The following is a 15,830-nucleotide window of genomic DNA, read 5'->3' on the forward strand; positions in this document are numbered from 1 at the left end:
TAGTTGAGGTAATTTGTACATGTAGGTAGGGGTGAAGTGACTATGCATAGATAATAAACAGCGAGTAACAGCAGTGTCCAAAACAAATGGAAACAAATGGTATCCATTATAGCTCAGTACGTTCATACAATGTGTTCATCTGGCAGAGGGAGATACATTCATAACTAGAGTGCAGAGGCCGGCCTGCCGTCCTGTGATAGATGGAGCCCCATCTGTGCAAAAGGCCACCATTCGATCCCATGGAATCTGTTTATCGTCAATATAGCCACGCAGCGCACTGAACATCCCCTGTGCCGATTCATGCTCGGGAATCGTGAGACTGAACAATATGTCTTTGTGAATTGCATTCCCCGACATGTAACAAACAAAAGTCAATGCATCTCTCGGGCCTCACAACTAACGTCCATTTGGAGAGCATAAGGTAGGGAGTTTTTGAGTTGTTCGGTCAGTTTCCTCTTGATACCTAGCTAAAGCATCAATTATTAGTTTGGCAGTTTATCTGACAAAGGTATTTCAAGTTTCAAGCTTTAATGTCACATGCACAAGTACAGTGAAATGCCTTTCTCGCAAACTCAAAACCCAACAGTAGCGATGTATTACTGGAAAAAAACACACGAGAAATAAGATGAGAAAATATGAAATGCTGTAGTGATGGAGGTAGATACTGTATGTACTAGAGGTTGACCGATTAATCGTAATGGCCGATTAATTAGGGCCGATTTCAAGTTTTCATAACAATTGGAAATCGGTATTTTTGGGTGCCGATTTGCCAATTTTATACCTTCATTTAACTCGGCAAGTCAGTTAAGAACACATTCTTATTTTCAATACGGCCTAGGAACGGTGGATTAACTGCCTTGTTCAGGGGTGTCAGCTCGGGGGAGCCAATCTTGCAGCCTTACAGTTAACTAGTCCAACGCAATAACGACCTGCCTCTCTCTCGTTGCACTCCACAAGGAGACTGCCTGTTACGCAAATGCAGTAAGCCAAGGTAAGTTGCTAGCTAGCATTAAACTTATCTAATAAAAAACAATGAATCATAATCACTAGTTAACTACACATGGTTGATGATATTACTAGATATTATCTAGCGTGTCCTGCGTTGCATATAATCTGACTGAGCATACAAGTATCTAAGTATCTGACTGAGCGGTGGTAGGCAGAAGCAGGCTCGTAAACATTCATTCAAACAGCACTTTCGTGGATTTTGCCAGCAGCTCTTCGTTGTGCGTCAATCATTGCGCTGTTTATGACTTCAAGCCTATCAACTCCCGAGATGAGGCTGGTGTAACCGAAGTGAAATGGCTAGCTAGTTAGTGCGTGCTAATAGCGTTTCAAACGTCACTCGCTCTGAGCCTTGCAGTGGTTGTTTCCTTTGCTCTGCATGGGTAATGTTGCTTCGATGGTTGCTGTTGTCGTTGTGTTGCTGGTTCGAGCCCAGGGAGGAGCGAGGAGAGGGACGGAAGCTATACTGTTACACTGGCAATACTAAAGTGCCTATAAGAACATCCAATAGTCAAAGGTTAATGAAATAGAAATGGTATAGAGGAAAATAGTCCTATAATTCCTATAATAACTACAACCTAAAACTTCTTACCTGGGAATATTGAAGACTCATGTTAAAAGGAACCACCAGCTTTCATGTGGTCTCATGTCTCACTGAAACAATAGCTTTCTTACATGGCACATATTGCACTTTTACTTTCTTCTCCAACACTTTGTTTTTGCATTATTTAAACCAAATTGAACATGTTTCAGTATTTACTTGAGGCTAAATTGATTTTATTGATGTATTATATTAAGTTAAAATAAGTGTTCATTCAGTATTGTTGTAATCAGCCGATTAATCGGTATCGGCTTTTAAGGTTCTCCAATAATCGGTATCGGCTTTGAAAAATCAAAATCGGTCGACTTCTAGTATGTACACACTGGCACTAGAGGTATGAGGAAGTGCCATATATTGTAGTTGTAGATTACGTTCAGACCACAACTTCCACAAAGCAAAACCCACTGCTTTCAGTTGTTTACGTTGTTATGGAGTGGGCTGGCATGTCGGTTGGGTAGGTGTGCTTTATCTTAGAATATGGAATGCAAGCAGTAACTGAGGATATCTGGAAGACATTACATAAGTCAGCACTGTCTTTACAGAGAGCTACACATTATGGGGGAAAACGGCACTACATTGCAGCCTGAGTCAGAGGTACTTTTACACAAGTGCTTTCCCTGGAGTGGAGCTCTCTGGAGGCTGGTTGGAGGAGCTATAGGAGGATGGGATTGTTGCAATGGATGGAATGGAATAAACAGAACGGTGTCAAATATGTGGTTTCCATACGTTTGATACTGTTCCATTTATTCCATTCTATCCATTACAATGATCCTGTCCTCCTATAGCTCCTCCCACCAGCCTCTTCTGATGCAGACATTTACAAAAATGAAAAAGGATGTATTATTTATGTGGACTTCAACAGAAGGTCTCCCAGTGTCACCCTTTAGGCCATCCTTACCACGTATCAGCATTGAAGGAAATATGAAAATGTCCAATTTAGTGCTCAGAAAAATTAGTTGCTTGAAAGTGGTTTCTTAAAAACTTGACAAGAAACATATACCCTAATATTTACAAAATGTATAATTTTCTTGGATCTTAAAATGTCTCTTCATGTCCATTCAAGTTTAAGTTGGCTGTAGAAGTAAACCTTGCATTGCTCTGGTATTTTTCCTATTTACAGTTACAGATTTCCTCCATTAGTTCCAGACAGTGACACATAATAGCTAGCTTATGCAAGAGTTTCCTTGGTCCTTAGCTCTCTGGTAGCTTTGACTCCTTTATCATGGTTTCCTTAGTCCTTAGCTCTCTGGTAGCTTTGACTCCTTTATCATGGTGTCCTTAGAACTTCAGATTGAACCAATAGAATTCCTGATGCACTTTTATATTTGTTGGTTAATAGACAGTGTCCTCACACCTACAGTGTATATTACACATTGTAAGGAAACATTATTTTATCACACATTCACTTTAGTTACACAAATAGATCACCAAAAATATAGTTTCATAGCAGCAATGTGCATCAACCCCTGCAATTTCCATATGAATGTAACATTTTATCTACATATTATTTTGGTGTTCCTTTTTGTCTGTGCTTAAAATCATTGTGACACTACATCGTAGCCTACACAGTAGCTCTAACCAAAACACTATGAGTAGTCAGGTTGTCAGAAACCAAAAACCTCTCCCTATCATCAGACTGGGCTGTGACATCTGGCTTCTATGGTAACCATCCCCAGTGTTAATTTAGAGGTTCATTAAAATGCTCAAGGGAATCATTACAACATGGTTTTATTACACAGGCAAAGCATGGCCTACAAACAAGAGGAAATTGGCTTTAGGCTTACCCTGGGAAACATACTATACCTTTCATAGACTCATCAGTCACCATACTCATTATCATATCTCTCTCATTAGTTGAATAGTATGATAGTAGAGCATTAGGTGATGGCACGTTTACACAGTGCCTGTCAAACATACCATGCTGTCAGTTTCATGTGTTCTTACAGATTTATGTGGTCATTAGAGAATGACGGGTAGTCATTGTAGCTGTCACGGTCAGCCTCATGTCACTCTTACAATGAAGGCACTGTAAAGGAGTTGATATGGAAGCACACAGCACACTTCAAACTGAATGATAAATACATATCACATGTTGCGTTCCACAAGGTTCGATTTTGGGTCCGGTTCTGTCCAGTTTATATACAGCATGTTACCCCGTGGCAGCGTTATTAGAAAGCACACCATTAATTTCCACTGCTACGCAGACAATACACAACTTTTCATTTGTGTCACCAGAGGATTTCAGCTCCACTGATAAATTATTAGACTGTATTAGTGATTTAAATACTTGGATTGCACATAACTTCCTCCAGCTTAATAAGACAAGACCGAGGTACTTGTTGGAGCCAAAGCACAGGGAGAGAATCTGGCCGCACATATTAATTCACGGGCAATAAAGATAAAACACCAGGAAAAAAACCTAGGTGTTATTTTAAATTATGAACTCAATTTGGCATTACACACTAGGAATGTGACCAAAATAGCTTTATACCACCAGAGGAACATTGCCACGGTGCGGCCGTTTCTCTCTCAGGCTGATACAGAGAGACTCATCCATGCTTTTATTACTATCAGGCTTGCCTAATGCGCTTCTGTCTGGCCTACCCAAGAAAGCCATTGGTCAACTGCAAAACATACAGAATGCTGCAGCACAAGTACTGGCTAGCACCCCCCTCGGGTTCATGCCGTGGGGGAGATCTTTGTGGGCTATACTCAGCCTTGTCTCAGGGTAGTAAGTTGGTGGTTTGAAGATATCCCTCTAGTGGTGTGGGGGCTGTGCTTTGGCAAAGTGGGTGGGGTTGTATCCTGCCTGGTTGGCCCTGTCCGGGGGTATCATTGGACAGGGCCACAGTATCTCCCGCCCCCTACTGTCTCAGCCTCCAGTATATATTCTGCAATAGTTTATGTGTCGGGGGGCTAGGGTCAGTCTGCTATATCTGGAGTATTTATCCTGTCTTATCCAGTGTCCTGTGTGAATTTAAGTATGCTCCCTCTAATTCTCTCCCTCCCCTCCCGGAGGACCTCTCTCCCCTCTAGGACTTCCTGGCCCGATGACACCTTGCTGTCCCCAATCCACCTGGTCGTGCTGCTGCTCCAGTTTCAACTGTTCTGCCTGCAGCTATGGAACCCTGACCTGTTCACCGGACGAGCTACATTGTCCCGGGCCTGCTGTTTTTGACTCTCTCTCTACTGCACCTGCTGTCACTAACTCTGAATGCTCGGCTATGAAAAGCCAATTGACATTTACTCCTGAGGTGCTGACCTGTTGCACCCACTACAACCACTGTGATTATTATTATTATTTGACCATGCTGGTCATCTATGAACGTTTGAACATCTTGGCCATGTACTGTTATAATCTCAACCCGGCACAGCCAGAAGAGGACTGACCGCCCCTCAGAGCCTGGTTCCTCTCTAGGTTTCTTCCTAGGTTCCTGCCTTTCTCTGGAGTTTTTCCTAGCCACCGTGCTTCTACACCTGCATTGCTTGGTGTTTGGGGTTTTAGGCTGGGTTTCTGTATAGCACTTTGTGATAACAGCTGATGTAAAAAGGGCTTTATAAATACATTTGATTGGTGGTAGTAGAGGGAAGGGGACAGAGGAGAGTGGAAGATGATAGAGGGACGGGACAGAGGAGAGTGGAAGATGGTAGAGGGAAGGGACAGAGGAGAGTGGAATATGGTAGAGGGAAGGGACAGAGGAGCAAGGGAGATGGAGGGAAAGGGACAGAGGAGAGTGGGAGGTGGTAGAGGGAAGGGGACAGAGGAGAGTGGGAGGTGGTAGAGGGAAGGGGACAGAGGAGAGTGGGAGGTGGTAGACAGAGGGAAGGGGACAGAGAAGAGTGGGAGGTGGTAGAGGGAAGGGGACAGAGGAGAGTGGGAGGTGGTAGACAGAGGGAAGGGGACAGAGGAGAGTGGGAGGTGGTAGACAGAGGGAAGGGGACAGAGGAGAGTGGGAGGTGGTAGACAGAGGGAAGGGGACAGAGGAGAGTGGGAGGTGGTAGACAGAGGGAAGGGGACAGAGGAGAGTGGGAGGTGGTAGACAGAGGGAAGGGGACAGAGGAGAGGGAAGTGGTAGAGGGATGGGGACAGAGGAGAGTGGGAGATGGTAGAGGGAAGGGGACAGAGGAGAGTGGGAGGTGGTAGAGAGAGGGAAGGGGACAGAGGAGAGTGGGAGATGGTAGAGGGAAGGGGACAGAGGAGAGTGGGAGATGGTAGAGGGATGGGGACAGAGGAGAGTGGGAGGTGGTAGACAGAGGGAAGGGGACAGAGGAGAGTGGGAGATGGTAGACAGAGGGAAGGGGACAGAGGAGAGTGGGAGATGGTAGACAGAGGGAAGGGGACAGAGGAGAGTGGGAGATGGTAGAGGGAAGGGGACAGAGGAGAGGGAAGTGGTAGAGGGATGGGGACATTGGAGAGTGGGAGGTGGTAGACAGAGGGATGGGGACAGAGGAGAGTGGGAGATGGTAGACAGAGGGAAGGGGACAGAGGAGAGTGGGAGATGGTATAGGGAAGGGGACAGAGGAGAGTGGGAGGTGGTAGACAGAGGGAAGGGGACAGAGGAGAGTGGGAGATGGTAGACAGAGGGAAGGGGACAGAGGAGAGTGGGAGGTGGTAGAGGGAAGGGGACAGAGGAGAGTGGGAGGTGGTAGAGGGAAGGGGACAGAGGAGAGTGGGAGGTGGTAGAGGGATGGGGACAGAGGAGAGTGGGAGATGGTAGAGGGATGGGGACAGAGGAGAGTGGGAGATGGTAGAGGGAAGGGGACAGAGGAGAGTGGGATGTGGTAGAGGGAAGGGGACAGAGGAGAGTGGGAGGTGGTAGAGGGATGGGGACAGAGGAGAGTGGGAGGTGGTAGAGGGAAGGGGACAGAGGAGAGTGGGAGGTGGTAGAGGGAAGGGGACAGAGGAGAGTGGGAGGTGGTAGAGGGATGGGGACAGAGGAGAGTGGGATATGGTAGAGGGATGGGGACAGAGGAGAGTGGGAGATGGTAGAGGGAAGGGGACAGAGGAGAGTGGGAGGTGGTAGACAGAGGGAAGGGAACAGAGGAGAGTGGGAGGTGGTAGAGGGATGGGGACAGAGGAGAGTGGGAGATGGTAGAGGGAAGGGGACAGAGGAGAGTGGGAGATGGTATAGGGAAGGGGACAGAGGAGAGTGGGAGATGGTAGAGGGATGGGGACAGAGGAGAGTGGGAGATGGTAGAGGGATGGGGACAGAGGAGAGTGGGAGGTGGTAGAGGGATGGGGACAGAGGAGAGTGGGAGATGGTAGATGGAAGGGGACAGAGGAGAGTGGGAGATGGTATAGGGAAGGGGACAGAGGAGAGTGGGAGATGGTAGAGGGATGGGGACAGAGGAGAGTGGGAGATGGTATAGGGAAGGGGACAGAGGAGAGTGGGAGGTAGTAGAGGGAAGGTGGACAGAGGAGAGTGGGAGATGGTATAGGGAAGGGGACAGAGGAGAGTGGGAGATGGTATAGGGAAGGGGACAGAGGAGAGTGGGAGGTAGTAGAGGGAAGGTGGACAGAGGAGATTGGGAGATGGTAGAGGGAAGGGGACAGAGGAGAGTGGGAGATGGTAGAGGGATGGGGACAGAGGAGAGTGGGAGGTGGTAGAGGGAAGGGGACAGAGGAGAGTGGGAGGTGGTAGAGGGATGGGGACAGAGGAGAGTGGGAGGTGGTAGAGGGAAGGGGACAGAGGAGAGTGGGAGGTAGTAGAGGGAAGGTGGACAGAGGAGAGGGAGGTGGTAGATAGAGGGAAGGAGACAGAGGCGAGGGGTTGGTTTGGTGGAACCGCATTAGAGCTGTCAAATCCACAAGCTGCTCCTGGCATTACACTTAAAGCAGACACTGCCATTGGCTATATGGAGTCGCGTAAAAGAGAAATCCCATGCAGCCTTTTTTATAAGTTTGAACACTGGAATGTGAGATGTAATCTTCACCTCTATTAGGCTGATATAAATGCTCATTATTAAGTTTAATTGTTTTTTATTTGAGTGTCATTATTTCTATTTATAAACTGGGTGTTTTGAGGCCTGAATGCTGATTGGTGGTTTGAGGCCTGACGCTGATTGGCTGACAGCCATGGTATATCAAACCGTTTCCACGGGTATGACAAAACAGCCATTTTTTCTGCTCTAATTACATTGGTAAACAGTTTATAATAGCAATAAGGCACCTCGGGGGTTGTGATATATGGCCAGTATACCACAGCTAAGGGGAGTGTCCAGGCACTCCGTGTTGCGTCGTGCATAAGAACAGCCCTTAGCCATGGTACATTGGCCATATACCACACCCCCTCTGGCCATATTGCATAGATAGCCTACATTTTCTTGTTCTATACTTCTAACTCGACTGAGACCAATGTGACTTCGTGGCAATGATCAAGAGCAGCTGCTCAACTATTTGACAGCTCCAACGCAGTTACACCTCCCACAGTGGAAAAACATCAGCAATGCAGATTTCGGCTGTCGGCGGTTAGCACTTGATCTGATTGAATCTATGCCTTAGTCAAAGTGAAAGGAGAGAGGCCCTAAATTTCTTAGGTATTTGGAACCTTGGGCAGACTATGCATGCTGCCCCCACACTGACGCCTCCGCCAGTGCTAACTTGTGGGAGGTTTATCGCCCCATATCTGATCAGAGCAAATTAGGCTTGGCTGTTTGTTTAAAGTGGCAGCCTGCCAGCTGTCTTTGACAGTAGAGGCCAAGACAAAACAGTAGTGCAAAGGCTTCTCTGTGTCAAGGTAGGTCTGTGCCTGGAAGTGGGAAGTATTCCACCCACTTCCACTTCCGGTAAGTGAGCCCTCCACCCTAAGGCTGGAGGCGGAGTCTGCATCAACACTCCAATCACACTGCAGGCTCTCAAACACAATGTATTCAGGGGGCTCAAACAGAGAGGGTGCAGGTTTATTCCATAACATGTTAACTCCAACATTTCACCAACTTGCTTTTCTCTAATTCAAGGCATCTGTAATGACCCTTGACACTGTGGAATGTTTGTTTCTACATTAACCACACAGGAGTGGTAAAATTCAGGCAAGCTGAATCATGGACTCATGATGAGGATACGAGAGCAGACGTGCTTTTCAGATGATGAAAAGAGCTTAATGATCTGGGTAAATATATTAATAACGGGATGTGGCGACACTTCTGGTAGGGGGACATCACACCTTCTGAAACAGGCAGACCTACACCCTTGTTGTCATCCACAACCCATAGCATTTGAGGGAACGGACTGAGGAGATTTTCTCACTCCTCAGCACTATGGAAAAGAGGGGGCAGTAGGTTGCCAGCTTGATGGCTTGGTTGATGTGAAGGGGTGATAAAACCTTAGGCAAAAAAGCTGGAATGGGTCATAAGGTCACACCTAGGTCGTCTGTCTCTATGAGTCCTGTAGGCAGACAGGACTCATAGACAGTGTGTGGAGATCACTTACACATTTTGCTGACGAAAGAGCTAAGAGGAAAGCTGTTTTCAAAGACACCCATTTTATGTCCGGCTCTTCCGTATGCTTGTATAAGCCGCCAACACTAGTGGCAGATCCCAGGATGTCGTGCCCTGGGGGGATGCAGCCGCTGGATACCTTGTAAGAATTGGCAGATGAGGTAGTAGGCCCCTGACGATTTACAATCGATGTGGAAATGGTTTGCCGATATGGCTGAGGCATACACCTGTCTAATAGTGACTGAAGGAAGCTCAGTATGACAGGCATTGAGAAAGACAAAGGGTCTTCTGCCCTGGTAAAGCACCATTCAGTAAACACTTTCCAGTGATCCGCATACATCATCCTGGTTGATGGGGTCTGGCGTTCAGTAACGTCTCGATAATAGCATGATCGCATCACAGCCGACCGGTAAAGGGTCTGGCTCTTCAGAGGCCACACCCATAGCCGTAGTTGGTCTGGACTCGGATGCCATATCCTGCCGTCCAACTGTGAGAGCAGGTCCTATCTGTGAGGGAGCTGCCATGGTTCTCCCTCCAGAAGACTGAGGAGGGTTGGAAACCAGGGTCTCGCTGGCCATCTGGGGGCTACAAGCAGCAGCCTGTGCTGAGCCTGAGCGACACTGTGCAGCGTTGCTAAGATAAGGGCGGTTGGGAGGTAAGCATATAGTAGGCCCCCTGGCCATGTGTGGGCTAAGGCATCCATGCCCAGGGGGCTGTTTGTCTCTGCCAGAGAGAACCAGAGGGAGCAGTGGGATGTTTGCTGAGGCAAACAGGTCCACATGTGCTGTTCCAAACCGCTGCCATATCAAGAAATCTGCTACCTCGTTCCCCTTGCCTAGGCGATGAATGGCTCTTAGGGAGGCCAGATGTGGTAGGGCCCATGTCAGAAGTAATTGGGCCACCTGTAGGGACCTCATTCCCCCTTGATGGTTGATGTAGAACACTGTCAATTTATTGTCTGATTGTATTTGTACGTGTTTGTTTGAGAACAGGCAGAAAGTGTTTCAGGGCTAGGTAAACTGTCTGAAATTCTAGCAGGTTGACGTGCTCATTCCTCCAGCTGGGGCACCACTCTCCACATACAGTCCTGTATTGTCACACTGCTCTTCAGCCTGTTAGTGAAACATTGTTCGTCACTACTTCCTGCCTTGACAGACAGCAAGGACACTTGTAGTCAGATAGGTTCTCTTCCTCCACGGTTGCAGTGTCACGACTTCCGCCAAAGTCGGTTCCTTTCCTTGTTCGGGTGGCGGTCGACGTCACCGGCTATCTAGCCATCGCCGATCCACCTTTCATTTTTCCATTTGTTTTCCTACACACCTGGTTTCAATTCCCTCGGTATTAGACGTGTATATAACCCTCTGTTCCCCCCCATGTCTGTGTGTGGAATTGTTTGTTGTTTCGTGTATGTGCACGCTAGACTGGTTTGCGCTGGGTTATGTCAACCCATATTGTGTTTAATGTTCTTAGTGCTGTGTGTTTTTGTTCGCAGAAATAAAAGGCTCCTTTGGCTACCCAACTTCGGCTCTCCTGCGCCTGACTCCCTTACAGCCTGTTACGCATACATAACAGAATTCCACACCCGACCCTGGAGTCAGCAGGAGCAGGTACCCCGGTTAAAGGAGTCGAGGAGCCGCGATGGACCGCGTCGTTCAGACCATGGATCCCTGGGAGAGACAGAGAGTCCATCCAGCGCCTCCACCAGCACAACAGGGGTAACCACTACTCGTCCATCCTGTACCCGGTCCCAGTGGGATGCGTCTCGCCCTTCCCAGGGAGTATGATGGGACGGCGGCACGGTGCCAAAGTTTCCTGCTACAGCTGGACATAAACCTGGGTACCGTTTACTCGGCTCCCTCAGGAAGGGAAGGGGGTCACGAGGAGAGAATCAGTCTCTTCCTCATTGACTCTCCTGCAATTCCCGTGGTACTAGGACTTCCCTGGTTAGCTCGTCATGACCCCACCATTTCATGGCAACAGAGGGCTCTCACAGGGTGGTCACGAGAGTGCTCAGGGAGGTGTTTAGGGGTTTCCATTGGTGCTACTACGGTGGAAGGTCCTGACCAGGTCTCATTCCCCCTGAATATGCCGATTTGGCTCTCGGCGACTCAATTACCAACCCATCGACGGGGAGATTGTGCGATAAATCTCCTGGTAGACGCCGCACTTCCCAGGAGTCACATGTATCCCCTTTCACAGGCGGAGACTGCGACTATGGAAACATATGTCTCCAAATCCCTGTGTCAGGGGTGAATTCGGTCCTCCGCTTCACCCGCCTGCTCGAGTTTATTTTTTGTGAAGAAGAAGGAGGGAGGTCTGCACCCGTGTATTGACTATAGAGTTCTAAATCAGATCACGGTGAGGTACAATTTGAGTCAATGCACAGGGGGCGCTTCTTCACCAAACTAGATCTCAGTAGCGCTTACAACCTGGTGCGTATCCGGGAGGGAGACGAGTGGAAGACGGCGTTCAGTACAACCGCAGGGCATTATGAGTTGTACGGGTTGATGAATGCTCCATCAGTCTTCCAAGCCTTTTGTAGACGAGATTTTCAGGGACCTGCACGGGCAGGGTGTAGTGGGGTTGATGACATTCTGATATACTCCGCTACACGCGCATGTGTCCCTGGTGCGCAGGGTGCTTGGTCGACTGTTGGAGCATGACCTGTACGTCAAGGCTGAGAAATGACTGTTCTTCCAACAGTCCGCCTCCTTCCTAGGGTACCGCATTTCCACCTCGGGGGTGGAGATGGAGAGTGACCGCATTTCAGCCATACGTAATTTGCCGACTCCTACCATGGTAAAGGAGGTGCAGCGGTTGCTAGGGTTTGCCAATTACTACCGGAGGGTTATCCAGGGTTTTGGTCAGGTAGCAGCTCCCATTACCTCACTGCTGAAGGGGGGACTGGTGCGTTTGCAGTGGTCGGCTGAGGCGGACAGGGCTTTTGGTCACCTGAGGGCTCTATTTACATCGGCTCCCGGGCTGGCCCATCCTGATCCTTCTTTGGCGTTCATAGTGGAGGTGGACGCGTCCGAGGCTGGGATAGGAGCCGTGCTCTCTCAGTGCTCGGGTACGCCACCGAAGCTCTGCCCCTGTGCCTTCTTCTCGAGGACGCTCAGCCCGGCAGAGCGAAACTATGACTTGGGGGACTGGGAGCTGTTGCCTGTCATCAGTGCTCTGAAGGAGTGGAGATATTGGAAAGAGGGGGCTAAACACCCTTTTATCATCTGGACTGACCACCGCAATCTGGAGTACATCCGGGCAGCGAGGAGACTGAACCTCGCCAGGCAAGGTGGGCCATGTTTTTCACCCGTTTTGTTTTCACCCTTTTGTACAGACCAGGTTCCCAGAACATGAAGGCAGACGCACTGTTCTGGCTGTATGACACAGAGGAGCGGCCCATGGATCCCACCCCCATACTCCCGGCCTCCTGCTTGGTGGCACCGGTAGTGTGGGAGCTGGATGTGGACATTGAGCAGGCGTTACGTGCAGAGCCCGCTCCCCTCCAGTGTCCCGCTGGGCGTCTGTACGTTCCGTCTGCTGTCCGTGACCGGCTGATCTATTGGGCCCACACGTCACCTTCCTCTGGTTATCCAGGCATCGGTCGGACGGTGCGCTGTCTAAGTAGGAAGTACTGGTGGCCCACTTTGGCTAAGGATGTGAGGGTTTATGTTTCCTCTTGCTCGGTTTGCGCACAGAGTAAGGCTCCTAGGCACCTGCCCAGAGGTAAGTTACACCCCTTACCCGTTCCACAACGGCCATGGTCGCACCTGTCGATCGATTTCCTGACCGATCTCCCACATCACAGGGAAACACCACGATCCTGGTTGTTGTGGATCATTTCTCTATGTCCTGCCGTCTCCTTCCTCTGCCCGGTCTCCCTACGGCCCTACAGACTACAGATGCCTTGTTTACGCACGTCTTCCGGCACTACGGGGTGCCTGAGAACATAGAGTCTGATTGGGGGCCCCAGTTCACTTTGAGCGTCTGGAGGGCATTCATGGAACATCTGGGGGTCTTGATCAGCCTTACCTCGGGTTTTCACCCTGAGAGTGACGTGCAGGTGGAGAGAGTTAATCAGGATGTGGGTAGGTTTCTGCGGTCTTATTACCATGACCGGGGAGTGGGCAGCGTTTGTGCCCTGGCAGCAATGGCCAGGAACTCGCTTCCCCACTCCTCCACTAAACCCTCCCCCTTCCAGTGTGTACTGGGGTACCAGCCGGTTCTGGCTCCTTGGCATCAGAGTCAGACCGAAGCTCCTGCGGTGGACGACTGGTTCCGGCGCGTGGAGGAGACATGGGACGCCACCCATGCTCACCTTCAGTGCGCCATGATGCGCCAGAAAGCCAGTGCAGACCGTCACCGCAGTGAGGCCCCAGTGTTTGCACTGAGGGACCAGGTCTGGCTCTCGACCCGAAACCTGCCCCTCCGCCTGCCCTGCTGGTCTGCAGTTTGTGGGGCCGCTCAAAGTCCTGACGAGACTGAATGAGGTGTGTTACAGGTTACAGCTCCCCCCGATTACCGTATTAACCCCTCGTTCCATGTGTCTCTCCTCAGGCCGGTGGTGGCTGGTCCGCTCCATACTGGATTCGAGGCATCGGGCGAGGGGCCTTCAGTACCTCGTGGAGTGGGAGGGGTACGGTCCAGAGGAGAGATGCTGGGTTCCAGTGGAGGACGTGTTGAACCCTTCAATGCTGCGGGAGTTCCAACTTCTCCGTCTGGACCGCCCTGCACCTCGCCCTCCGGGTCGTCCCAGAGGCCCGTGTAGGCGCGCGGCCGGGGGGGGGGGTGTACTGCCGAAGTCGGTTCCTCTCCTTGTTCGGGCGTCATTCGGCGGTCGACGTCACCGGCTATCTAGCCATCGCCGATCCACCTTTCATTTTTCCAGTTGTCTTGTTTTCCTACACACCTGGTTTCAATTCCCTCGGTATTAGACGTGTATATAACCCTCTGTTTCCCCCCATGTTTGCGTGTGGAATTGTTTGTTGTTTCGTGTATGTGCACGCTAGACTGGTTTGCGCTGGGTTATGTCAACCCATATTGTGTTTAATGTTCTTAGTGCTGTGTGTTTTTGTTCGCAGAAATAAAAGGCTCCTTTGGCTACCCAACTTCGGCTCTCCTGCGCCTGACTCCCTTACAGCCTGTTACGCATACATAACATGCAGAGTAGAGTAGCACGCCCTTGTCACTCGAATGGTGGTGTTTCTGGATCCTGCTTGGCGTCCAAGTGGAGGATGTTGAACCACACCTGTAGTGGTCTTAAAGACAGCAGGCCTAACGCAGGTCGCTGCGAGCATGCCCATCCGTTGTTGGAATGTTTGTACCTTCACCAACGCGTTCAACTGGAATTGTTGCAGGAGAAGAAGAATGCTGTCCACGCACTGAGGGGTTAAACACACTCTCATCGTGCGGGAGTAAAGAGTCATGCCAATAAAGGTGACCTTTTGGCTTGGTGTGAAGGTCCTCTTTTTGTTGTTTACGGTAAGACCTAGCGCGATGACGTAGGTGAGCCAGGGTGGAGCAGATTAGCCAGTCATCGAGGTAAAGAAGGATCTTGATCCCTGTAGGTGAAGGAAGCTCAGGGCTGCACCTGCACACATCTTGTGAAGACACAAAGTGCCAGAGAGAGGCCGAAGGGTAATACCGCAAACTGCTATGCCTGGCCTTGGAAGGTGAACGACGACCATCCGCAACTTGTGAAAGGGGAGAACTTTTAGGAAAACATTGAACCATTTTAAATCCAGAACTGGGCAGAAGCTTCCATCTTTGCCTCCTTCTTTCCTCATAACCAATAAATAGGTTGAGTAATAGCCATCTTGCTGTTCTGATGCTTTTACTCAAGGGATCACGCCCTTCTCCAGGAGAGACAATCTCCTTTCGGAGGGTGCAATCTTTCAGTGGTTCTGTGACAGAGTTCATTCTGACCCTTGAGAATGGTGGGGGTTGGCGTCGGAACTGCAGCCTGTACCCTTGTGAGAGGGTCATCACCACCCATGGATCTGAGGAGTGAGATGCCCAGTAGGTCAGGTGCTGACTCAAGTTGTTTTCTACATACGATGGCCCACAGCTAGCGGTCCGGGTACCGCTGGGAGCTTTTTCAGCATCTCTCTAGAATCATCAGACATGGGACTTGAGCGGGCCAGACCTGGCAACGAGTCACAACTCTGCCCGTTACCTTAGTTAATCAGTGGCCCGGCACTGAGGTCTGGGGCAGCGGGCATCATCCTTCAGGGTTTCATCTGGGGAGAGCATCATCTCTGCTATGCATCCATCCACCTTAAGCATATGTTCCACCCTGGGTTTCCATTAGTCGGCAATTGACATCTTTTGGACTATACATTTATTTTAAAGCCGATAAATAAAACTGTTGCCGGCCAAAATGACCGGTAGAATTTTTCTTGCATAATTTAGAGGGATTAAATTGGCTTGTGTGTATTTTTGTTAGTCATCATCTATCTTATTTATCCAACACAACTACACTGAACAAAAATATAAACACAACATGCAACAATTTAACAGATTTTACAGTTAATATATAGAAATCAGTCAATTGAAATAAATGAATTAGGCCCTAATCTATAGATTTCACATCACTGGGAATACAGATATGAATCGGTTGGTCACAGATACCTTAAAAACAGGTTAGGGTATGGATCAGAAAACCAGTCAGTGTCTGGTGTGACCACTATTTGCCTCATGCAGCGTGACACATCTCCTTGGCATAGAGTTGATCAGGCTGTGTATTGTGGCCTGTTGTCCCAGTCCTCTTCAATGGCTGTGCAAAGTT

Source organism: Oncorhynchus mykiss, chromosome 10 (assembly GCF_013265735.2).
Source record: "Oncorhynchus mykiss isolate Arlee chromosome 10, USDA_OmykA_1.1, whole genome shotgun sequence".
Taxonomy (NCBI): Eukaryota; Metazoa; Chordata; class Actinopteri; order Salmoniformes; family Salmonidae; genus Oncorhynchus; species Oncorhynchus mykiss.